General features: G+C 40.0%; 1 long non-coding RNA gene across 2 annotated transcripts in view; it reads left to right on the top strand.

Annotated features, from left to right (window-relative positions):
* The window catches only part of LOC116103185, a 102,463-nt gene that overhangs the window by 57,691 nt on the left and 35,064 nt on the right, over positions 1 to 9,708 (top strand). For both annotated transcript variants that reach the window (XR_004123427.1, XR_004123426.1), the window contains exon 2: positions 3,353 to 3,426. This is a non-coding gene — a long non-coding RNA (uncharacterized LOC116103185). The remainder of the gene's footprint in view (positions 1 to 3,352; positions 3,427 to 9,708) is intronic.

The following is a 9,708-nucleotide window of genomic DNA, read 5'->3' as shown; positions in this document are numbered from 1 at the left end:
TTTTTTTGCATCTGTATGACCTCTGCCTAGGATCTTCTAGCTTTCATAGTCTCTGGTGAGAAGTCTGGTGTAATTCTGATCGGTCTGTCTTTATATGTTACTTGACCTTTTTCACTTACTGCTTTTAATATTCGTTCTTTGTTTAATGCATTTGGTGTTTTGATTATTATGTGATGGGAGGAATTTCTTTTCTGGTCCAGTCTATTTGGAGTTCTGTAGGCTTCTTGTATGTTTGTGGGCATCTGTTTCTTCAGGTTAGGGAAGTTTTCTTCTATAATTTTGATGAAGATATTTACTGGCCCTTTAAGTTGTGAGTCTTTGTTCTCTTCAATACCTATTATCCTTAGGTTTGGTTTTCTCATTGTGTCATGGATTTCCTGGTTGTTTTGTGTTAGATCATTTTTGCTTTTTGCATTTTCTTTGACTGTTGTTTCAATGTTTTCTATGGTGTCTTTTGCCCCTGAGATTCTCTCTTCTATCTCTTGTATTATGTTGGTGATGTTTGCATCTATGACTCCTGATATCTTTCCTAGGTTTTCTAACTCCAGGGTTGTCTCCCTTTGTGATTTCTTTATTGTTTCTATTTCCATTTTTAGATCCTGGGTGGTTTTGTTCATTTCCTTCATCTGTTTGATTGTGTTTTTTTGTAGTTCTTTAAGGGATTTTTGTGTTTCCTCTTTAAGGGCTTCAAGCTGTTTACCTGTATTCTCCTGTATTTCTTTAAGGGAGTTATTTATTTTCTTCTTAAAAATTCCATATCATCATTATGAGAAGTGATTTTAGATCCAAATCTTGCTTTTCTGGTGTGATAGTGTATCCAGGACTTGCTATGGTGGGAGAATCGGGTTTTGATGGTGCCAAGTAACCTTGATATCTCTTGCTTCTGTTCTTATGGTTGCCTCCCAACATCTGATTACCTCTAGTGCTACCTGCTCTTGCTATATCTGACTGGAGGCTGTCCTTCCTGTGATCCTGGTTGTGTCAGAACTCCTCAGACTTCAGCTGCCTCTGTGATCCTGTGATTCTGGGATCCTGTGATCCTGAGATTCTGGTGTGACTAAGCTCCTGTGATCTTGTGATTCTGGGCATGTTAGAGAACCTGAGAATGGAGCTTCTTCTGGGTTTTGTGGACTGGCTCTGAAGTTTGTGCCCAAGGTCTGCTCAGGGCACCTCTGATCCTATGATCCTGAGCATGTTAGAGTATCTGGGAGTGGAGTTTCCTCTGGGTGTTGTGGGACTCGCTATGGAGTTTGTACCCAAGGTCTGCTCAGGGCACTGGTCCAGACCCAAAGGAACATGTTCCAATGGTCAGGTGGAGTTCCTGGGAGCCTAGGTCTTGCTGGTTCCAGATACTTCTGGTGTTGGGGCAGATGTGTCTTCCTCACCTCTGATACTATGATCCTGGGTATGTTAGAGTGCCTGGAAGTTGAGCTTCCTCTGGGTGTTATGGGACTGGCTTCAGAGTTCTCACCCAAAGTCTGCTCAGGGCACTAACCCTTACTAGAAGACTGTACTTTAGTTTTTAATTGTGCTTTTTTTTTTTTTGCTCAGTTTTTTTGTGTTCTTTATATATTTTAGATATTAGTCTTCTTTCATAGGTCTAATTGCTTTGGTACATTTGCTTGGAATATTTTTCCATCCTCTTAATCTGAAGTGATAGTATCCTTGATATTGAGGTGTGTTTCTTGCATATAGGAGAAGGATGAATCCTGTTCACAAATATGATATGTTAGCCTGTCTTTTTTAAAAAAGTTTTTTATTGGTTATTTTATTTACATTTCAAATGTTATCTCCCTTTCCAGTTTCCCCTCCATAAGCCCCCCATCTCTTCCTCCTCCTCCTCTTCCTCCTGCCTCCATGAGGGTGCTCCCCTACCTGCCCACCTACTCCTGCCTCAGCACCCTAATGTTGTCATCAAACATTGTTTGTCCCCATAATGTTGTCCCCTATCCTGTGTCATCAAACCTCCATAGGACCAAGGAGTTCTCCTCATAGTGCTGGCCACTAAGGCAATCTTCTGCTATATATCCAGCTGGAGCCATTGGTTTCCCCTACCCTGTGTATTTTTTTTGTTGGTGGTTTAGTCCATGGGATGTTTGGGAGTCTGGTTGTTTGATATTGCTGTTCTTCCTATGGGGTTGCAAACCCCTTCAGCTCCTACAGTCCTTTCCCTAAGTTCTCCATTGTTGTCCCCATGCTCAGTTTCATATTTGGCTGTGTTCATCTATGTTTGTATTGGTCCAGCTCTGGCATAGCCTCTAAGGGAACAACTATACTGGGCTCCTGTCTGTAAGCACTTCTTGGCATCAGCAATAGTGTCTGGGTTTGGTGTCTACAGATGGGATGGACCCCAAGTGGGGCAGTGTCTGGATGGCCCATCCTTAAGTTTCTGCTCCATTCTTTGTCCCTGCATTTCCTTTTGACAGGAGCAATTCTGGATTAATATTTTTGAGGTTGGTGGGTAGCCCCATCCCTCAACTGGGGGCCATGCCTATCCATTGGATATGGTCTCTACAGGTTCTATCTCTCCTTTGTTGGGTATTTTGGCTAGCTGAGATATTAACAGTTATCAATGAGCACTGTTTTTTATTTCACTTATTTTGTATAATGTTTTTTTCCCCTCTGTTTGATTTGCTAGTCTGGAATAATTTATTCCTTGTGTTTTCTTGCATGTGTTTAATCTCTTTAAATTGATGTTTTCTTTCTGATGCCCTAAATAGAGGGATATCCCTATTCACCTATCCACCCCTATCTATCTATCTATCTATCTATCTATCTATCTATCTATCTATCTATCTATCTATCTGTATAAATAAATATGTAGAGAGATAGTGCTTAAATTTAGGGTATTTGCTATATTATGTTTTATGTTGTAGTTAATGTTAAATATGCCATAAGGCATACCCCACTGTTGTGGTTTTCAAAGCCACTGGGAAAAGAACCACAGACTCAATTTAGACTATGATTATTCAATTTTACTAAAGCTACTACTAGGATCACAGTCTCTAGCCAAAATCAGAGACATATGGCTCAGATCCAGATGAAGAAATGGCTTTTAAAAATGAGAACCACAAGAAGTTCTTGAATAGCTGCCCAAGCTTACAGAAACCAAAGAGCTGTTAACCTTTGACAAAATTAAGCAGTCAAGATGAACTTAAAATATTCTGTGAATATCTCCATTGGCAGGTAACAAATATTGTTTGAAGACAAGGTCCTGCTACCACCCTCCATCAAGCAATATTTCAGAAAAGTTACATTATTAGAACACAGTAAAGCCTCTTTAGCAGGAATGTGGAAGCCCAGTGACTGGAGTTTCAAGTAGTTTCTCTGTTGCTTGCTTGCCCTCTTTCAGGGTGTGTGAAGCCAAGATGAGATCATCCACAAACTACAAGAAGGTGATATTCAGGTGCTGTTGGACATACTCAAGTAAGTCTGACTAAGAGCTTTATTGGAGTAAGGGAGTTCTTAAGTTAAGTCCAGGACAATAGAAACATGCCTTGGGGCTTGTCCATTCAAAGGTAAAAATAAGAGGGCTCATGGGTACCAGAGGTGGAGAGAAAATGGCATCCTTCAGGTCTAAGGTATTACATACAGTTTTTCCTGTATCCAGTAGGCTGAGCAACGTGTAAGAGTTTGTCATAGTCAGACAGATAGTTTCCATATTACATTTACTTCCCTTAAGTCCTAAATAAGACAATGATCTTTGGTGACTGGCTTAATGACAGGAAGTAATGTAATGTTACTAGATGGGTTGCAGAGGACCAAAATTCCTGTGTCTCTATGCTGATTTTCATGCTTTGTAATGCTTTCTTTAGCTTTTCTCAAGATCAGGAACTGCTTTGCCCTCATAGGTGAGGCTGAGCTCTAGAGTTGAACAACAATTGGTGGTAGAGTGAGGCCAGTCTATGGGAATTGGTCTGTCCTAATGCTCCAGGGAAATTTAACATTAATTCTGTTAGAAGGGGTTGCCCTCTCCCAGTTTCTTAGTACTCTTCTGTGCTATTTTAAATTCTTTTCAGTCTACTTATATCTTATTTGTTTGCTTGTTTGTTTGTTTACATCTTGGCTGCACTTCCTCCCTCCTCCCTTACCAGTTCTTCCACCTCACCTTCTCCCCTATTCACTACTTCTTAGTTTCTTTTCAGAAAAAGAGCAGACCTCCCATAGATATCAGCCAGCCAAGACATATCAAATTGCAGTAAGACTAGACCTCTCTTCTCTTCTTAAGGCTGGAAGAGACAATCCTGTTGTAGGAAAGGGTCCCAAAATCAGGCAACAGAGTCAGTGACATCTTCTGCTCTCAATCTTAGGAGCCCCACAAGAAGTAGAGGGCCTAGGTTAGTTCCATGTAGGCTCCCTGGTTGCTAGTTCAGTCCCTGTGAGCCCCCATGAGCCCACATTATTTGATTCTGGGGGTATTCTTGTGGTGTCCTTGACCTCTCTGGGTAATACAATCCTTCCTCCCCCTCTTTTACAGGACTTCCTGAGTTCCACCTAATGTTTACTTGTGTATCTCTGCATCTCTTTCCATCAGTGGCTAGGTGAAACCTCTCTAATAACATTTAGGTCAGATGCCAATCTTAATAAACATTTCACTGACTTTTCCCTTTTTTCTTTTCTTTTTCTTTTTTCTTTTTTTTCTTTTTCTTTTTTTCTTTTTTCATTTTTTTTTCTTTTTTTTGCCAGTCCTGTTTGGTTCTATCCTAGGTCTCTGGGCTGTACAGCCTTTGGTCCTGATCTTTTAACCAGTGTCAAGGGTAGGCTCCCTCTCATTTCATGGGTCTCAAGCTGGACCGGTCATTAATTGGCCACTCCCACATTTTCTGTGCAATATTTACCCCAGTACATCTTGTAGGCAGGACAAATTGTAGGTCAAAGGTTTTGTGGCTCACACAGTGTCCTGATCACTTTACTGGAGGCCTTGACTGCTTACAAGAGATGGCTGGTTCAGGCTCTGCATCCCCCATTGCTAGGAGTTTTAGCTAGGGTTCCTCTCATAGATTCCTGGGAGTTTGTATTACATTAGGTTTCTGGTTCATCCCAGAGATGTCCTCAGATTCCAGTTATCTCTTCCAGTATTCTCTTCCCACATCCCCCATACCTGATCCCTCTTGTTCTTATCCTCAACTTCCTATCCAGACTCCTCCCCTCATACACCCATGATGTCTATTCTATTTTCCCTTTGTAGTGAATTTCATGCATACCTCCTTTAGCCCTCTTTGTTACTTAGCTTCTCTGGGTCTGTGGATTGTAGCATGATTATCCTTTGCTTTACAGCTAATATCCACATAGCATGTTTGTCTTTCTGAGTCTAAGTTATCTCCCTCAGGATGATCTTTTCTAGTTCCATTTGCCTGCAAATTTCATGATGCCATTGTTCTCAACAGCTGAGTAATAGTTCACTGTGTATCACATTTTTTAAATCCATTCTTTGGCTGATGGGCATCTAGCTTATTTCTAGTTATTAGCTATTATAAGTAAGGCTTCTGTGGATATAACTGAGCAAGTGTCTTTGTGGTATGGTGGAGTATCCTTTGGGTAGGTGCCCAGATGTGATATAGCTAAGTCTTGAGGTAGATCAATTTTCAGTTTTCTGAGAAACCATCCTATTCAACCAAGACTGATATTCTGCATTCTTTTACTTATTTCTTCCAGGTGATCCTCAAAGCTTGCAGCTATAACTTTCCCATGTTATAACTTTATAACATGTTCCCAATTTCTTCAGATCTTTCATAATTTCTGGATTCTTTCTATTCCCAACATTTCTAGTTTCTTCCTCTATCACCCTTGGAGTACAGAGTGTATGCCTTTAAATCACTGCCTTTGGACTCTAGTCCAGATTTTCTGTCTCTCTCCAGTCCATCAGCCAAATGCCCTACATAGATGTGACATAGATGTCCATGAGACATTACTCATTAACCTTTTCTATAGGTTTCTTCATGAGTTCCTATGTGACCATACTCTACCCCTATGTATAAACATCTTTGTGGCAATTATTTGCAGTGTCACTTACCTAGAGATATTCTTTGCTTTGTATCTCTCTTTCACTGCTCAAAATAAAAGGTTATGTTCCTTCATAACTGAGCACATCCATGGCATATTAGTCAGTGTAGTGTGCTCCATTTACTGAACCCAGTGATGCTCAGCACTTCCCTACTTGGTCCTACACCCATCTCCTAGCACTATATTTTCTTTGGTCACATTTTATTCCCTACACCTCTTCTATAGTATAGCTTACAACATAATTTCTCCTCATCTTACTAATAAATGTTGAATTTTAATCATTATTGCTGCCTCCATTTGAAACTAGAGATACTGAAATATCATATTTACTCTTTGCAACCATACAGATGGTGCTATAACAATTTTTAAATGTTCACTATTCTTAGTAATTAGAGAAATGCAATTTTCTGACCACGTTTGTTTTCCCCTCTCAAATCTAAATATCTATCTATCTATCTATCTATCTATCTATCTATCTATCTATCTTTCTTACACTAGAGAACACTAGTGTACAGCTTTATATTTCAAGTTATTCTTCAGAAGAATTACAGAAGCAAATTCCTCACATGGTCTTGGCATTTTCTGAGTCTGTTTAGTTTAAGTACACCTGAATTTTGTATTACACTCCTTATAATACTGATAATGTATGGATGATATTATCTTCTTCCCCAGGGAGTGCTGGTTAAGATTTGCCCTAAGCTGAGCTAGAGAGAATAATAAAAATAATTGAATATTATTAAAGCCTTTACATTCTGTTAGAATCTTATTATCAAGAGTACATCTATAAAAATCTAATTACATCAAAAATAACAAATAGTTTTGTAAATGACACCCATAAAAAGAATGAAAAGTAAGATGATAAATTGGGTAATTTGAGGATCAAGACAAATGCCCACATACCCATAGACACACGATTTATTACAAAGGAGTAAAAAACACATACTAGAGTAAAGACAGCATCTTTAACTAATGGTGATGGTGAAACTGGATGATTACATGTGGAAGAATTATACCAGATCCTTATCATTCACCTTTAGAAAATTCAGCTCCAAGTGGATCAACATTTCAACCTAAGACTCAGCACCCTGAAAATGGCAGAGGAGAATATATATAGTGAATATGTTTTAACTCATTGTCACTGGAAAGGTCTTTCTGAACAGAATCATGATACTATAGGCACTGAGATCAATAACTGACTAATATGCTCACTTGTAACTGCAATACTTCTGAACAGCAAAGAACACCATCATTTGAGTTAAGAGGCAACCTACAGAGTGGCACAATATTTTTACCATCTGGATAGCTGACAGAGGGTTAATATATAGAATATATAAATAATTAAAAGTTAAACAAGAAAACAAACAACTCAACTTACCTGGGGAATGTAACTAAACAGAATTTTCAAAGGATGAAATACAAATTGATGAAAACAAATTTTAAATGTTCAATATCTGTAGTCAACAGAGAAATGCAAATTAAAATTCTTTTGAGATTAAGTTTTACTCCAGTCAAAATGCCACCCTCCAAAAAAAAAAGAGATCTAACACCCCTTCATGTTAAAAGTCTTGGAGAAATCAGGGATACAAGGCACCCACTTAAGCACAATAAAAGCAACATGAAGCATTGCTAAATGCTGCATGAAGCTCAATGCTGCATTGAGCATTTGAGATTGGAGATTCGAGCTTCTGTCCTCCTGGCTGGCGCACCCGCAGGCCCCCGGGACTCTGGCTGGGTCCATGCAGCCCGAGCATGCTTGGAGCCTGGGGGTGCTACACCAGTCCAGAAGAGATGGCATTCAGCATTGAGGATTCAAGATTCAAGCTTCTGTCCTCCTGGCTGGTGCACCCCCAGGCCCCTGGGACTCGGCCGGGCCCATGCGGCCTGAGTGTTCTAGGAGCCCGAGGGGTGGTGGTGGTGGGGCTGCATCAGTCCAGAGGAGATGGCTAATGTTTTAGACCCAGTGTGTTTTAGATGGCCTCAGATGTACCTCGACTACTGAGCTGTCAGATTTTTCATTTTGCTTTTGCAATGATTATAAAAGCCTCATGCAAATTTTAAGAAATATATTCAGATAGCACACTTCTTGGTGTCGTGTCTATCTGTCACCAGACAAATCCCTTGCACACCTGGCCAGAACTCATTGTCCCGTGGAACAAGGGATCCCCCTCAAGAAACCCCAGTCCGTGGCAGTTTTAGCTACCATCAAATTAGATGGAGAGAAAATTAAAGTAATTCCATTAAAATCAGGGACAAGGCAAGGCTGTTCACTCTCTCTGTATCCCTTCAATATTGCACTTGAAGTTATAGCTAGAGTAATAAGAGAACTAAAAGAGATTTGGGTGATACAAATTGGGAAGGAAGAATTCAAAGTATCACTATTCATGGATGATATGATGGTATATACAAGGAACACCCAAAATTCTGCCAGAGAACTCCTACAGTGATTAACACTTTCAGCAAAGTGGCTGGCTACAGAATTAACTCAAAGAGATCAATGGCTCTCTTTTCTACAAATAGTAAATGGGCTGAGAAAGAAGTTAGGCAAACAACATCCATTACAGTAGCAACAAATATAAAATATTTTGGTGTAACTAACCAAGCAAGTGAAAGACCTGTATGACAAGTGTAGGGGGCCATCCAATAGCTGGCCAGCAGCCAAAAACAAATGGGTATTTTGGAATGGGATCAGGGACCTGGAAAGCCGTATCTAAGTACCAGAACAACACAGAAGGTTCCTAAAAAACCTGGCCAAACACAGATGTGTATTAATCAGCCATTCTTCATTCAATATATCTCATTACAAGCCAACAGGTAGAATAATATAAGGCAAAACCCCTCCCACAAGTTCGTCAGCAACCTGGCCCAATCAGCAACGTCTTCTTCAGTTTCAGGAGGCAGGACTTCTGGCATAACTGGAACTTGGACAGAGGCATGGCAATTTGCAGGAGGTGGGCAGAGAGGTGTGGTTATCAGAGGCAGGCAGGATCTGAAGAATCAGCTCTCAGGCAGGGGGGTTACAACAAGAACTTCAAGTCTTTGAAGAAAGAAATTGAAGAAAATATCAGAAGTCAGATATCTATAGATTCAATGCAATTCCCATCAAAATTCGAACACAATTCTTTATAGAACTTGAGAGCAGTTCTCAACTTCATATGCAAAAGCAAAAAACCACCCAGGATAGCTAAAGCAATCCTGAACAATAAAAGAACATCTGGAGGAAGCAGCATCCCTGACCTCAAGACGTACTACAGAGGAGTAGTAATTAAAACTTCATGGTATTGGTATAGAAAACAGAAAGTTTTATCAATGGAATAGAATTGAAGACCCAGAAATAAGCCCACACACCTATGGATTCCTGATTTTTGACAAAGTAGCAAAAACCAAACCAAAAAAAAAGTGTTTTCAAGAAATAGTGCTGGTCTAACAAGATGTCTGCATGTAGCAGGATGCAAATAGAGCCATACTTATCACCTGCACCAAACTCAAATCCAAGTGGATCAAAGACCTCAACATAAAACCAGATACACTAAGTCTAGTAGAATAGAAAGTGGAGAATAGCCTTGAACTCGTCGGTTCAGGAGATAACTCCCTGGACAAAACACCAATGTCTCATTTTCTAAGAACAAAAAATAATAAACAGGACTTCAGAGCAGCCGGCCGGGAGGCACAGGCCCCACGACTCCCAGGGGAGCCGCAGGGCGGCAG

The sequence above is a fragment of the Mastomys coucha genome, unplaced genomic scaffold, assembly GCF_008632895.1.
Source record: "Mastomys coucha isolate ucsf_1 unplaced genomic scaffold, UCSF_Mcou_1 pScaffold21, whole genome shotgun sequence".
Lineage (NCBI taxonomy): Eukaryota > Metazoa > Chordata > Mammalia > Rodentia > Muridae > Mastomys > Mastomys coucha.
Note: the sequence above shows the minus strand (reverse complement) of the source record. Positions and strands in the feature narration are given on the sequence as shown.